The sequence below is a fragment of the Canis lupus genome, chromosome 1, assembly GCF_048164855.1.
Source record: "Canis lupus baileyi chromosome 1, mCanLup2.hap1, whole genome shotgun sequence".
Lineage (NCBI taxonomy): Eukaryota > Metazoa > Chordata > Mammalia > Carnivora > Canidae > Canis > Canis lupus.
Window position 1 is genome coordinate 105,225,438 of NC_132838.1, and position 14,861 is coordinate 105,240,298.

The window sequence follows — 14,861 nt, forward strand, 5'->3', positions numbered from 1 at the left end:
CCAGCTGTTCCTGCACATTCATGCACGTAAACATGAAGTTCTTTTTTTTTCCTTTCCTTTTCCAAATTTGTATTTAAATTCTAGTTAGTTCACATGTACTGTAATACTGTTATCAGGAGTAGAATTTAGTGATTTACGTATAACACCTAGTGCTCAACAGGACAAGTGCCCCCCTTAAAACCCATCACCCACCTCCTTTCCTCCCTCCACCAGCCCTGTTTGTTCTCTATCCTTAAGAGTCTCTTAAGGTTTGTTTCCCTCTCTCTGTTTTTTCTCCCCCCTTCCCATATGTTCAAGTCTCATTTCGTCAATTCCTCATATGAGGGAAACCATATGGTATTTCTTTTTTTGTTTTTAAGGATTTTATTTATTTATTCATGAGAGAGAGAGGAGAGAGAGAGAGAGACAGAGAAAGAAATGCAGAAGCAGGCTCCATGCAGGGAGCCCGACGTGGGACTCGATCCCCGGTCTCCAGGATCACGCCCTGGACTGAAGGCGGCGCGAGACCGCTGAGCCACCCGGGCTGCCCCCCCATATGGTATTTCTTTCTCTGCCTGACTTATTTTGCTTAAAATGTGCAGTTCTTCTAAATGCTGCTCTTCAAGGAAATGACAGTGCACTCATACGCAACGCCTAAAACAATCCCTTCTGCCAACCTTGGTCACACGCAAGACCCACTTGCGGTTTCTTATTCACACCCGAGTACGAAACCCTCCCCATAATGATCTCCCAGCAGAGCCTCTTCACAAGTTCCGAGTCTCTGGGTGGCGGTGAGATGGAATGTAAGTGGAGATGAAAGGCACTGAGGAAGATATGGGAAAGTCCGAGCAAACGTTATGGAGATCCCTTGAGAGTACACTACGAAGTCCAAAAAAAAAAGAAGCATTTCCGGAAAGAGAGAAGAAACAACCAAGACCGTGCATTCTACCTGGGAACGAGTCATTTCTGCCTCCTCTTCCTCTGGGCTTATTTCTCGGATAAGATCAGTCTTGACAATGGACCTTGAGTGCTGAAAACAGGCTGTTCAATGCCTCGAATGAACTATGCCTCTTTCCTGGGACACAACCACACACAGAGGGAGGATCTCAACACGTTAAGAAGACAGTCCTCTGCCGCTCGCTGCCCCCCGAGGGGCTCATGGACACAGAGACGAGCCATGAGTCGGTCTCCCCGCTTTTCTTCACGGCTTACTGCCCTGCTGGGAAGCCCATGCGTTCTGTAGCTGCAGTGGCCCTGACCCAACGCCGCACAGAACAGAGGCCCCCCACCTTCCTGGATCTTGGACGGAGCAATGGAAGCACAGGGAAGCATCCGAAGCGGCGGTCTCCACCAATCGAGGGGCTGTAAGCGGACGCGGACGCCGCGACCCGGGGCTGCCGGGACTCACGGTGGGCGGGAAGGCAAGGACTGCAGTAGTAACCTCCACAGAACCCCGGTGTGGAAGACTGGAGGCTGTGGGGCCGCGAAGCACGGGTCTGAAACAGAATATCCGAAATTCACTCGCTCGAGCGTTTCTCGCTCAACTCAATTCACTTCCGGGTCTGCAGGCAACTGCGCACGCGCGGGTGGAAGAGCGGTTATAGGGGCGGGGCTTGGGCGGGGCTGCGTCCGGCGAGAGGCGGGACGTGGAGAGCGGTTGGGACTGGGCAGGAAGTGCGCGATAGGGGCGGAGCCAGTGTGGGGGCGGAGCCTCGAGTCGCCCCGCCCCGCCCCGCCCCTGGCAGTTTGTGGGTCCGTTGGACCTCTCCAACTGTGCTTGTTTCTCGGCTTTTGGATCGCCGTGGAGCAGAGCTGCTTCCTGCCTGTTAGAAGTTAATGTTTCTAAACTTAAGGTGAAAGAGTAGAGTTATGAGGGGCAGTTATATTAGAAGCTGAGAGATCTCAACAAGCTGAGGATGGCTAAATTGAAAAGCTCTTGGTGCGAGCAGTTGGAGATTAGAGTCTTGTAAGTGATGGAATGTGGAATGTGATGATGACTCCAGTGATCTGTCGGGGGCGGGGAGCCTCTCCGTGGACCTGCTTACAACAGTGGTTCAGGAAAGAAAGAATGAGACTCAGGGGGAATCCAGAGTCTTATAACCTAGCCTCAGAAATGACAGGCTGTTACTTCTGCCAGTTTCTGTTGGTGGCACAGCTTTTCCTCTGATTGCTGCCCTCCGGCAACCAGCCGTCCTGCTTTTCCCTGGCCTGGCCAGGTTCCTGAGAAGCAGGATTACCTGCTAAAACTGGGAAAGTCCTGGCAGTCGAGCACACTAGCAGCTGTGCCTTCCCAGCCACTCTCCACCAGGTCTGCTCTTCTTCCCTCCTCCTCCTCTTTTTCCCACCTCTACCCTTTTTGTGTTCTTTCTCCTCCTATGTTCCTCTCCTCTTCCTTTTTCATCACTTCCAGGTGTGAAGAGAGTTTGGAGAACACATTCCTGCCATGGGTCCTAGTGACAATTTTGGCCCACAAGAAATGGAGATGGGTGTCACCCTCAAGTGTGTGGAGCTTGTTAGGTGGCATGACAGGAAATGAAGCCGAATATGAGAAAGTCCTCAGGAGTTCTTCCAACAGTGAAAACAAACACAAACCAGGTGAATATAGACAGGCTTCTCTCACTTTGGGTCATCTTTGTGCCCCCAATACCTGCAGTTGTTACCCCCCCCCCCAAGGACTGCTCACAGATATTTACTACCTGGGATGGGGTGGGTGGCCAATTACCAACTAACTCATCAACTGATGGAATTAGTGAAATAACATAAGGTGTTTCCTGGAAGTCCCCAAACAGAGTGAGGTGATAAAGGGTCTGTCCACTGTAGCAAACTGACAAATTTGAAAAGGAATATACTATGGGCTTTAAGACAAGGTTATACCTATTTGGCTAGCAGAAATCTCATCCATTAGACAACAGCCAAAGCTGTGCTTGTTTAGATGCTGTGAAAATAATGAGAAACCTTACTAAAATGGAGTTAGGAACTTTTGGCAGGGAGAGCCCTAATGGAGTCCTACCCATCCTAATCAATTGCAGACCCAATAGGAAAACATGGACTTGCCCTTGCACTTGGATTCTACTCTACTACTCCAGCCAGAGGAAGAGATGCTTTCCTAATCCCTCAGTCTGGGCAACAGCTCAATCAATGAAAAGCTGCTATACTTTGAACTCCCAGTTTACACCACTGGACTGAGTTTGTCATGGCCTTCCTAAAATAACTCTTTTCTCCTTAAAAAGTGTTCCTCTCCTGGGATGCCTGGGTGGTGTAGCAGTTAAGCATCTGCCTTCAGCTCAGGGCGTGATCCTGGGATCTGGGATCCTGTCCCACATTCGGCTCCCTGCAGAGAGCCTGCTTCTCCCTCTGCCTATGTCTCTGCCTCTCTCTCTGTGTGTCTCTCATGAATGAATAAATAAAATCTTTTTTAAAAAGTGTTCCTCTGCTTTGTTCCCCATTCTTGAGTTTTGTGGCAACTTGTTTGTCCCAGACAAACAGACTGGTAAAATCCAGTCTACTAGTCTGTTTCTAATGTGAACATGGTGGAGAAATGTGGAAAGATGATGAGGCTAAATGGCCACAAGCCACCCTGGGACTATTGTGGACTTTATCTTCACTTAAACTCAACCTACCAGCTAGAAAACAGAACAATGAGAAACCTGACCTTGAATCACTGGGGACCACTTCAAATTAATTACGGTGAAGATTGAAGCAATATAGACTATATCGGTGATGTGTGAGAAACTGGTGTACTGATTCCAACAAATTCTCTGTACAATAGCCCCTATGACCCTTGAAAAGAGTAGATGGCTCATGGAGACTAACAGGCTATTGAAGCTTAAATAAAGCAATGCCACCCATGGCATTAGCAGTCCCTCACATTATCCCAACAGCGCAATGATTTCAGCATGCCTAGGGAGACTGGTTCTCATTGACTGTGCAAATGCTTCTTCTCTCAGCCTTATCTAAGAAAAGGGCTAACTGCAGTTGAGCTTTGAGTAAGAAGGACCTTAGTTTACATTTACTCTATTGCCAGTTACCTGAATTCACCAGTGTGCTGTCTCAATTTGATTAGGAGGGATTAGACTTTGATATAGGTACCAAGTGTAATAATACGCTATATTGATGACATCATAAGAATAGCAGAAACTGAGGAATAAGCTACATAGAACTATTCTAAATGCTTTAGTGGCACCAAAAGAGACTGGTTGTTAAATGCAGCAAAGATCTAGGGGCTTGCACAAATGGTAAAATTGTTAGGAATATTCTGGGCAGAAGCCACCCATGATGTTCCACATGAGACTAAAAAGAAACTGGCATTCTTACCTTACCTACCCTTAGAACTAAACAAGAAGGCCAGTGTTCGACTGGTCTATTTGGATTGGGGAGATGCATGTTCTACATCCAGGGATATTGCTAACTCATATCCATGAAACTATGCCAAAGGAAGCCATATTTGAATGAGGACCTAAGAAAGAATATTTCTGGTTTGCAAAAAGTACTGTCTCTTAAGCTCTTGTCTATCCTTGGCCCACTGTGATGGATTCAGAAATGATTTTGGAAGTGGCTCTAATGCTTAGTAATGCAGCTTGGAATTAATGGCAAAAGCCATTGAGTGCCACCTAGTGACAACCACTAAGATTTGGGACCAGAAAATGTTTGGATGTCTGGGTGATATATACCTACTGAGATACAGTTAAGCTTGCTACTGAGTGTTGATTAAGACTGTCCCTGGGAGGGCTGGCAGGATATACTCAGGGTCCTAAATGAGAAGAACCTGCAGCCAAGAATACTTTATCCAGCAAGGCTCTCATTCAGAATAGAAGGAGAGATAAAGAGCTTCCAAGATAGGCAGAAACTGAAAGAATATGTGACCACCAAACCGGCTCTGCAAGAAATATTAAGGGGGACTCTGTAAAATAAAGAGGAAGCCCAAAGAAATAATCCACAAAAATGGGGACTGAATAGGTATTACAATGACAGTATAAATTCATATCTTTCAATAGTAACTCTGAACGTGAATGGGCTAAATGATCCCATCAAAAGACACAGGTTTCAGACTGGACAAAAAGCAAGACCCATCTATGAGCTGTCTACAAGAGACTCATTTTAGACCTAAGGACACCTCTAGCCTGAAAATGAAAGATTGAAGAACCACTTACCATTCAAATGGTCCTCAAAAGAAAGCTGGGATAACAATCCTCATATCAGATAAAGTTTATCCCAAAGACTGTAGTAAGAGAGGAAGAGGGACACTATATCATACTTAAAGGGTCTATCCAACAAGAAGACCTAACAATCATGAATATTTATACCCTAATGTGGGAGCTGCCAAGTATATCAATCAATTAATAACCAAAGTTAAGACATACTTAGATAATAATACACGAATAGTAGGAGACTTCAATATGGCACTCTCAGCAAATGACAGACCTTCTAAGCACAACATTACCAAAGAAACAAGGGCCTTAAATGATACACTGGACTAGATGGATTTCACAGATATATACAGAACTTTCCATCGGAACACAACTGAATATACATTCTTCTCAAGTGCACATGGAACTTTCTCCAGAATAGACCACATACTGGGTCACAAATCAGGTCTCAACTGATAACAAAAGATTGGGATTGTCCCCTGCATATTTCAGACCACAAATTTTTGAAACTAGAACTCAGTCACAAGAAGAAATTTGGAAGAAATTCAAACACGTGAAGGTTAAAGAGCATCCTACTAACAGGTGAATGGGTCAACCATGAAATTATAGAATTAAAAAGATTAGTGGAAACTAATGAAAATGAGGATACAACCATTCAAAATCTTTGGGATACAGAAAAAGTGGTCCTAAGAGGGACCACTTCACAATACCTCCTTCTAAAAATTGGAAAAAACTCAAATACATAAGCTAAGCTCACACCTAAAGGAACTGGAGAAAGAACAGCAAATAAAACCTACACCGAGCAGGAGAGAGATAATAAAGATTCGAGCAGAACTCAATGAAATAGAGACCAGAAAGACTTTAGAACAGATCAACAAAACCAGGAGTCAGTTCTTTGAAAAAATTAATAAGATAGACAAACCATTAGCCAGCCTTATTAAAAACAAAGGAGAAGAGACTCAAATTAATAAAATCATGAATGAGAAAGGAGAGATCACAACCAATACCAAAGAAATACAAATGATTTTAAAAACATATTATGAGCAGCTATACATCAACAAATTAGGCAGTCTAGAAGAAATGAATGCATTTCTGGAAAGCCACAAATTACCAAAACTGGAACTGGAAGAAATAGATAACCTGAACAGGCCAATAACCAGTGAGTCATCAAAAACCCCCCAAGACACATAAGTCCAGTGCCAGATGGCTTCTCGGGGGAATTCTATCAAACATTTAAAGAAGAAATAATACCTATTCTACTAAAGCTGTTCCAAAGCATAGAAAGGGATGGAATATTTCCAAACTCGTTTTATGAGGCCAGCATCACCTTAATTACAAAACCAGACAAAGACCCCACCAGAAAGGAGAATTATAGACCAATATCCCTGATGAACACGGATGCAAAAATTCTTAACAATATACTAGCCAATAGGGTCCAACAATACATTAAGAAGATTATTCACCATTACCAAGTGGGATTTATCCCCAGGATGCAAGGCTGGTTCAACACTCCTAAAACAATCAACATGATAGCACACCAACAAGAGAAAAAACAAGAACCATATGATCCTCTCAATAGGTACAGAGAAAGCATTTGACAAAATACAGCATCCATTCCTGATCAAAACTCTCCAGAGTGTAGGGATAGAGGGAACATTCCTCAGCATTTTAAAAACCATCTATGAAAAGCCCACAGCAAATATCATTCTCAATGGGGAAACACTGAAAGCCTTTCCCCTAAGATCAGGAACAAGACAGGGATGTCCACTCTCACCACTGCTATTCAACATAGTACTAGAAGTGCTCGCCTCAGCAATCAGGCAACAAAAAAAAAAACAAAAACAAAAACAAAAGGCATTCAAATGGCAAAGAAGAAGTCAAATTCTCCCTCTTTGCAGCTGACATGATACAGAGAAAACCCAAAAGACTCCACCCCAAGATTGCTAGAACTCATACAACAATTGGCAGTGTGGCAGGATACAAAATCAATGCCCAGATATCAGTGGCATTTCTATACACTAACAATGAGACTGAAGAAAGAGAAATTAAGGAGTTAGTGCCACTTACAATTGCACCCAAAAGCACAAAATACCTAGGAATAAACCTAACCAAAAGGGTAAAGGATCTATACCCTGCAAACTACAGAATGCTTCTGAAAGAAATTCAGGAAGACACAAAGAGATGGAAAAATATTCCATGTTCATGGATTGGAACAATTAATATTGTGAAAATGTCAATGCTACCCAGGGCAATTTACACGTTCAATCCAATCCCTATCAAAATACCATGGACTTTCTTCAGAGTTGGAACAAATAATCTTAAGTTTTGTCTTTCTTAAGAAAAGACCTTGAATAGCCAGGGGTAATATTGAAAAAGAAAACCAGAGCTGGGGGCATCACAATGCCGATTTCAAGTTATACTACAAAGCTGTGATCATCAAGACGGTGTGGTACTGGCACAAAAACAGACACATAGATCAATGGAACAGAATAGAGAACCAAGAAATGGGCCCTCAATTCTATGGCCAGCTAATATTCGACAAAGCATGAAAGACTATCCTCTGGATGAAAGACTGTCTCTTCAATAAATGGTGCTGGGAAAATTGGACAGCCATGTGCAAAAGAATGAAGTTGGACCATTCTCTTACACCATACAAAAAGATAAACTTCAAAATGGTTGAAAGATCTAAATGTGAGACAAAATTCCATCAAAATCATAGAGGAAAACACAGGCAACACCCTTTTTGAACTTGGCCACAGTAACGTCTTGCAAGATACATCTATGAAGGCAAGGGAAACAAAAGCAAAAATGAACTATTGGGATTTAATCAGGATAAAAAGCTTCTGCACAGCCAAAGAAACAGTCAACAAAACTAAAGGACAACCTACAGAATGGGAGAAGATATTTGCAAATGACATATAAGATAAAGGGCTAGTATCCAAAATCTATAAAGAACTTCTTATGCTCAACACCCAAGAAACCAAAAATCCAATCCTAAAATTGGCAAAAGACATGAACAGAAATGTCATCAAAGAAGACATACACATGGCCAACAAGCACATGAGAAAATGCTCCACATCATTTGCCATCAGGGAAAAACAAATCAAAACCACAATGAGATACCACTTCACACCAGTGAGAATGGCTAAAATTAACAAGATAGGAAACAATAAATGTTGGAGAGGATGTGGAGAAGGGGAACTCTCTTGCATTGCTGGTGGGAATGTGAACTGGTACAGCTACTCTGGAAAACAGCATGGAGGTTCCTCAAAAATTTAAAAATAGAGCTACCCTAATACCCAGCAATTGCATTACTGGGTATTTGCTCTAAAGATACAGATGTAGTGAAATGCTGGGACACCTGCACCCCAATGTTCATAGCAGCAATGTCCACAATAGCCAAACTGTGGAAGGAGCCTCAGTATCCTTCAACAGATGAATGGATAAAGAAGTTGTGGTATATATATACAATTGAATTGTACTCAGCCATCTGACGAGATGAATACCCACCATTTGCTTCGATATGGATCGACAAAGAGGGTATTAAGCTGAGTGACATAAGTCAATCAGAGAAGGACAATCATCACATGGTTTGACTCCTACGGGGAATACAAGAAATAGTGAAAGGGATTATAAAGGAAAGGAAGGGAACAAGTGGGAAAAATTAGGGAGACAAACCATGAGAGACTCCTAGCTCTGGGAAACAAACAAAGGGTTGTCGAAGGGGAGATGGGCGGAGACGTTGAGTTAACTGGGCGACAGGCACTGAGGAGGGCACTTGATGGGATGAGCACGGGGTGTTATACTCCTATAGGTTGGCAAATAGAACTTAAATTTAAAAACTGAAAAAAATTAATCGCCATTTCTGACGTGGATTCCCATTTTGTCAGGCATGTGTAAAACTATAAACTTCAGAAATAAAAGAATACAGGAAATACATTTTAGTGTCAAATATTAAGCAAGGATGATAAAAGATTAGTCTCAGCAGATAGAGGAAACCAGTATTTGTTCATCCAGAGTCATAAGGTGTTGTATTGAAAACAGGGAGAGTAGGGGCACCGGGGTAGCTCAGTGGTTGAGCATCTACCTTCAACTCAGGTCATGATCCCAGGTTCCTGGGATGGAGTCCTGCAAAGGGCTCCCCAGAAGGAGTCTGCTTCTCCCTCTGCCTGTGTCTCTGCCTCTCTCTCAGGGTCCTCATGAATAAATGAATAAAATCTTTAAAAGAAAAACCAAAGAGAATAGAGAGATGAGGGCTTTTATTGCATTTTGGTTGAAACTACAATCTTTTATGTTAAAATATTTTCCTTTATGACACTGACGTTGAAGTTACAGATTGGGAGCATTGTAGGTCTAAAAATTTGTTTTAAAAGATTTATTTATTCATGAGAGAGAGAGAGACAGAGAGAGAGAGACAGAGAGAGGCAGAGACACAGGCAGAGGGAGAAGCAGGCTCCATGCAGGGAGCCGGAAGTGGGACTCGATCCTGGGACTCCAGGATTGTGCCCTGGGCCAAAGGCAGGCGCCAAACCGCCGAGCCACCCAGGGATCCCCAGGTCTAAAAATTTTTTAGAAACCCACTAATTTCACTTGCTGGGTGCTTGCAAGTGAAGGGAACACTATTCCCTGGTCTTAGGCTCCAGGAGAAGGCTGTGTCCTAAAAAGTATGTTCAGTGCTCCTAATGCAGATCTCAGATGATTCTGGCAAATGGCATTAACGGTCTTCCCATTAATTCACCATTTGACCCCGCTGTAGGAATTTCTGACGTTGTCCTAAATGAAATTATCCATGAATTTTCCAGGAGGGTCATCCAGATTATGGATCTTCCATTTATATATGAAGATCCCCAGGGATTTTTTAAAAATTTAGGTTGGTCTTAAAAAGAAGTATCATAGACACCTGGGTGGCACAGTTGGTTAAATGAATGAAGAAAGTCATTTTAAAAAAATGGAAATATACCTTTTTAAAAAATTTATTTATTTATTGAAGTTCAATTTGCCAACATAGAGCATAACACCCAGTGCTCATCCCATCAAGTGCGCCCCTCAGTGCCCGTCACCCAGTCACCCCCAACCTCTGCCCACCTCCCTTTCTACCACCCCTTGTTCGTTTCCCAGAGTTAGGAGTCTCTCATGTTCTGTCTCCCTCTCTGATATTTCTCACTCATTTTTTTCTCTTTTCCCCTTTATTATATTCCCCAAATGAATGAGACCATATAATGTTTGTCCTTCTCCGATTGATTTATTTCACTCAGCATAATACCCTCCAGTTCCATCCACGTCGAAGCAAATGGTGGGTATTTGTCGTTTCTTTTTTTTTTTTTTTTTTTTTTTTTTTTTTTTTTTTTTGTATTTGTCGTTTCTAATGGCTGAGGAATATTCCATTGTATACATAGACCACATCTTCTGTATCCATCATCTGTCGATGGACACTGAGGCTCCTTCCACAGTTTGACTATTGTGGACATTGCTGCTATAAACATCAGGATGCAGGTGTCCCGGTGTTTCACTGCATCTGTATCTTTGGGGTAAATCCCCAGCAGTGCAATTGCTGGGTCGTAGGGCAGGTCTATTTTTAACTCTTTGAGGAACCTCCACACAGTTCTCCAGAGTGACTGCACCAGTTTACATTCCCACCAACAGTGTAAGAGGGTTCCCCTTTCTCCACATCCTCTCCAACATTTGTTGTTTCCTGCCTTGTTAATTTTCCCCATTCTTACTGGTGTGAGGTGGTATTTCATTGTGGTTTTGATTTGTATTTCCCTGATGGCCAGTGATGCGGAGCGTTTTCTCATGTGCTTGTTGGCCATGTCTATGTCTTCCTCTGTGAGATTTCTGTTCATGTCTTTTGCCCATTTCATGAACATTTCATACAACAATGAATATTTTCTGCTGTATCAATTTTTAGTTAGTATGGTTGCCTGATTTATACCAAATAAATATTTTATTTTTAAAAAGTTTTCATTTATTTATTCATGAGAGACACAGAGAGGCAGAGAGAGAAGCAGGCTCCATGCAGGAAACCCGATGTGGGACTCGATCCCAGGACTCCAGGATCATGCGCTGAGCCAAAGGCAGACACTCAACTGCTGAGCCACCTAGCCATCCCACCAAATAAATATTTAATTTAATTTAATTTAATTTAATTTAATTTAATTTAATTTAATTTATTTTTTAAAGATTTTATTTATTCATGAGAGACACACAGAGAAAGAGAGGCAGAGACACAGGCAGAGGGAGAAGCAGGCTCCATGCAGGGAGCCTGACGTGGGACTCGATCCCGGGACTCCAGGATCAGGCCCTGGGCTGAAGGCATGCACTAAACCGCTGAGCCACCCAGGGGTCCCCAAATAAATATTTTAAAACTATTATCTGTTGTTACCTTCTTATCTCATTTTTGTAGTTTCAATCCTTAAGTCTCTTCCTGTTTAAATTCTTGCCCCAATAACTAGGTTCAAACTCAGTCTCATCAGTTCACTAGATGTTTTATACAATATTCTCATAAAATGGGAATTATGACAGCTCATAGATTAATTAGTGGTTTTATACATCAGTGTAATGATAATGTAATAATTTATAATATAAACAAATGTTTATAATATAAACAGTTAAATGATACCTAATGTATGAGTGTTAAATTATTGTTATTATTTTAGACCTTTTCATTTGTGTAAACTTTGTTTTGCAGCTGCCAAAACCCAGGCACAAACCATAAACTTCTCAATTTTAAAGTTATCCAAGGAGTGTTTTCTTAATGTTCTAGCTCCTTGCCATACAAGGGGTGATTTATGGACACATAAAGTTGGTATCACTAGATCCAATTAAAGTATGGAATCTCAGGGCCCATCCCAGACTTTCTGAAACAGTCTGCATTGTAGCAAGACCCCACTAGCATCTTGTGCATTTTGAAATTCGTAATGTGCACTTTCAACTAACCCTGACTACTCCCATGTGTGAAATGTAGAGCATGTTGTCTCTATGAATGATGTTTTAAATAGTTATTCACATGTAGAAATAAAACTTTTTGAATATAGAAAGGGGGACAGGGGCACCTAGGTAGCTCAGTTGGTTAAGTGTCTGCCTTTAGCTCAAGTCATGATCCCGGGGTCCTAGGATCGAGCCCCATGTCTAGTTCCTTGCTCAGTGGGGAATCTGCTCCTCCCTCCCTCTGCTCTTGTGTGCACTCTCTCACATTCTCTCTCTCTCTCTCTCTCTCTCCCTCTCAAATAAATAAATAAAATATTTTAAAAAGGGGGAGATGCCTGGGTGGCTCAGTGTTTGACCATGTGCCTTCAGCTCAGGTTGTGATCTCGGGGTCCTGGGATGGAGTCTCATATCAGGCTCCCCTCAGGGAGCTTGCTTCTCCCTCTGCCTATGTCTCTGCCTCTCTCTGTGTGTCTGTCATGCATAAATAAATAAAATCTTTTTAAAAAGAAAAGGGGGGACAAGTATCTTTCAAATGTATTCACTCCTACGTTGGTCCAACTGACGAGCTGGGTAATAGAGGGAAAGAACATCAAATGCTGGAAAGTACACTCCAGACACAAAACGCATACCAGGTGAGTCTTTGAGTCAAGATTTGCCAGTGGGTTTTCCTTAGTCCTTGTTTCTAGATCACCTACCTGAAAAACACCCAGGACATTAACACAGATCACAGGTTCCTGAATCAACGTCATGAGAATTTCTTTAGTGGAACCTGATTTTTGCATTTATCAAAGTATCTCTGGTGATAGTAGGGCCCATGTTTCTAGCTGCTCTTAGCTTTCTCCAACATGCTGAGCTGGCCTGGGACAGAGAAGCTTGGAGACTCACTGAGACTTGGAAGCTTAGGTCTGTATCATATTTCTGAGTTCCCAATGGGGGTCCTGGAAGTGTTATTTCTGTTTTCAAGAACCTCTCATTAAAGCAACCTGGGAGCCCCAAGTGAAGAACAGGCACTGATGCAGTCTCTTCATTTCCCTCTTTTTCTGGGTTTGGGTTCCTTGAGCAGGAGGTGGCCAGAACAGTCCTATCACATTGTCTCTTGGGGGTAGGACCCTGGCAGGACAGGGAAGGTCTCCTGAGACAGAAGCTCACAGGGAGAAAGGGGACATCTGGTTTGCTCCCCACAGTGAAATCCCACTCTGGAGAGAACGTGAAAGTTGAAATGACACAGCAAGACTTATGTCCAGAGGTTTTCAACTGGAGCCTGGAAGCCATAAGCCTGGAAGCCTTATGCCCATCCTTACCTGGTGGAACCATGAACTTTGAATGGGGCCAACCCCCAAATATCTCAAGGACTGTGCAAAAACATACCGGCAAGTTCCTACAGTAACAGATTTTTGCTCAGTTAAAGCCTTAGCAACCAGTTGGATTAAGGCAAGATTAGTTTTCTGCCACTAGTACCAATCAAAATTCTTTGTAAGCAACATATTCAAGCATTCCTTTTTTTCCTTAAAAACCTCTGACTTCTACTCCCTAGCAAGACAGTATTTGGGTTGCCACTCAAACCTGTGTACCCTGCATTACAATTCTTTGATTCCAAATAAACACTTTTGCTTAAATATTGCCTCCTGACAATTTTAGGTTGGCAGGAGCCATTTGCTCTTTTTGATTCAGGAGAGCGTTCTCCCCCAAACTGAAAGAGAACACGGGCTAACGGAGTGTTTTCTTTTTTACCTAATTTATTTTTAAAGATTTTATTTATTCATGAGAGACACAGAGAGGCAGAGACATAGGTCGAAGGAGAAGCAGGCTCCCTGTGGGGAGCTTAATGTGGGACTCCATCCCAGGACCCCAGGATCACGACCTGAGCCGAAAGTAGACACTCAACCACTGAGCCACCGAGGTGCCGCCAGAGCATTTTCTTTGTGCTGTTCCTAACCTTTGCTCCATGTTACAAATAACCACAGAAAAGGGCGCCTGAGTGGCTCAGTCAGTCAAGCATCTGACTCTTGATTTTAGCACAGGTCATGTTCTCAGGGTTGTGGGATATAGACGGGCATCCGGTTCTAAGCTTAGCAAGGAATCTGCTTGGGATTCCCTCTCCCTCTGACCCTCTGCTCCTCCCCCTGCCCTCTTGCTATCTCTCTAAAATAAAATCTTTAAAAAACAAAAAGCCCCAAATAACCACAGAGGATTTAACACCGGACATCCACACAGGTAAGAAAACAGTTCCCACTTCCTGTGTCTCCTTTACTGTCATCCAGAGCACTTCTGATGTTTTGGGTCTCGCATTGCAGGGAGGGGGGAGTTCCCATGCCAACAAGCAAGTCTCCAACCCCAGCTGGGTGTCCAAAAATTCAACTCAGTTCTGCCACCATCTACCCTGAGACATCTTAGGTCCCATTGGCAGGACTATTCCCCCATGAGACTATTCCCTCCCACCCCCTGCAATTCAGACACCTGCTGCCACCCGGGCTTCTGAGCAACCAGCTATAGATCAGACTTTCCATCAACCACCATCTTGAGTTTGATTAATTTGCTAGAGCAGCTCACAGAACTCAGGGAATCACATTTATCAGTCTATTAAAGAACTGGTGTGGGGATCCCTGGGTGGTGCAGCAGTTTGGCGCTTGCCTTTGGCCCAGGGCGCGATCCTGGAGACCCAGGATCGAATCCCAAGTCGGGCTCCCGGTGCATGGAGCCTGCTTCTCCCTCTGCCTGTGTCTCTGCCTCTCTCTCTCTCTCTGTGTGTGTGTGACTATCATAAATAAATTAAAAAAAAAAAAAAGAACTGGTGTGTCACTCCTCCAG

General features: G+C 43.1%; 1 protein-coding gene and 1 long non-coding RNA gene across 3 annotated transcripts in view; one reads left to right on the forward strand and one right to left on the reverse strand.

The window, feature by feature from the left end:
- The window catches only part of LOC140608016 (uncharacterized), a 66,249-nt gene extending 64,687 nt beyond the window's left edge, over positions 1 to 1,562 (reverse strand). Inside the window, 1 exon segment of the mRNA XM_072782827.1 lies at positions 929 to 1,562. The gene's annotated coding sequence lies outside the window, so the exon portion shown is untranslated.
- A 147-nt stretch (positions 1,563 to 1,709) lies between these two features.
- LOC140623750 (uncharacterized) lies at positions 1,710 to 3,404 on the forward strand. Of its 2 annotated transcripts, XR_012023304.1 has the most exons (3): positions 1,710 to 2,287; positions 2,390 to 2,574; positions 3,009 to 3,404. It is a non-coding gene; the product is annotated as an uncharacterized lncRNA (long non-coding RNA). The 2 variants fall into 2 exon arrangements; XR_012023298.1 differs by having other exon boundaries at positions 1,710 to 2,574.
- The last annotated feature ends 11,457 nt before the right edge of the window (positions 3,405 to 14,861 follow it).